This window comes from Fukomys damarensis, unplaced genomic scaffold, assembly GCF_012274545.1.
Source record: "Fukomys damarensis isolate Sample0158 unplaced genomic scaffold, DMR_v1.0_HiC HiC_scaffold_5, whole genome shotgun sequence".
Lineage (NCBI taxonomy): Eukaryota > Metazoa > Chordata > Mammalia > Rodentia > Bathyergidae > Fukomys > Fukomys damarensis.
Window position 1 is genome coordinate 34684662 of NW_022900917.1, and position 1566 is coordinate 34686227.

Here is a 1566-nt window from a genome sequence, read left to right on the forward strand (position 1 = left end):
TGAATTATGAACAAATCTTGGCAAAATATGGACAAAAACTACTCTTTTGATGACCAGGTGCTATGCAAAGTTCTCTAAGTAAATTACTTAATGCAGGGCAGGGACTTTAGCTCAGTGGTTCCACTGCCTGCCTCGCAAGCTCAAGGACCTGAGTTTGATCCCCGGTACCAAAATAAAAAAGAAAAGAAAATTACTTAATGCAATGCCTTTGATTTCTTGCAATAAATTCCTTCAATTTTTGCTACATTTTATAACGGAACAAGCATAGGCCAGGTTAAATTAAATAATTTAACCAGGAAAACATAACTAGTCTCAGAAAAAAAAGTCTTATTACCCCAAAAGTCCAAACTTTTGGCCCTAAGACCTTATTTTAAACAAGTTATATTCATACATAACTAAGAAAAGGAGGATTACTGCACATCTTGGTTCATATATTATTGTTTTTACATAGACAAATATAACTTCATTTGTTTTCAGTCAGTATTTTTACATGATTTATACATAAAATTTAATCAAGTACCTTGATTTAGGCCTTATTATTACATTTTCTGTTATTCAAAAAGCATTCTGTGAAAAAAATAGAAAGAGAAGAAACTATTGTCTGTTTTTAAATACATGGATGGGATATAAAACTTGTATTCCTATTACCTAAAAACTATATGACATAAAGTTTTTATCTTCAGATCTCATTTTGAGGATGTTACCATTGGAAATAAGGATTACCAGAGAAATACTGATGTCACTCACTGAAAAATTAGCTAGTAACCACATACAAATATTGAGAATTTCAAATAACAAATAATGTAGGTCTCATTTTCAGACAACTCTTTGCAACTGGGTTAATGTCCATTGTTCAGGCTCTATTGATTCAATATTTTCAGGAGCATTTTTTATTTAAAAGCAAGTTGAAATACACTTTTAAAATACAATGAAAGGTCTAGCATCTAGCAATAATTTGACATTTAAAAATGGTATCTTAGAAATGAAATAGAATAATTTAATCAACTCCTTACTCAACTTGACACTAAAGCCCAAAATCCAAATGAAAGTCGGAGTCTCCTGCCAATACTGTTCAAGAAAACTATCCCTGACTGGAAGCCTGACTGAAACTTCAAGAGAATCTATTTTAATAAAGACTAATCAGTTCAAATAAAAGAACAAGGGAAACAAATCTGGTTTGTCCACTGAATTTGCATACTTCATCTGCCTTAGGAAAGTAAAGGTACAGATGTTGTCCCTGTATGGCAATATCCATGTATCAAATAAATCAAATTAGCTTAAATTTGCGCACTGCCCTTACATTTTGTAAAATTACATGGCAGTATATTCTCAAATTTTAATGAATTATATTTCAAATCTGTATTTGGAAGTCAATTAGTGAATGTTAAGAAAGAAAATTTTCCTTCTCTCTCTTCCCCCATCCTCCTCCCCTCTCTCCCTCCTTCCCTCCCTTCCTTCCTTTGGCCCCTTGCTCTCTCCCTGTTTCCGTTCTTCCTCATTTGTCCCTTGAAATACAAATTATATATTTGTATATATATAGAATATATATAGAATAGCTTTGCTGGA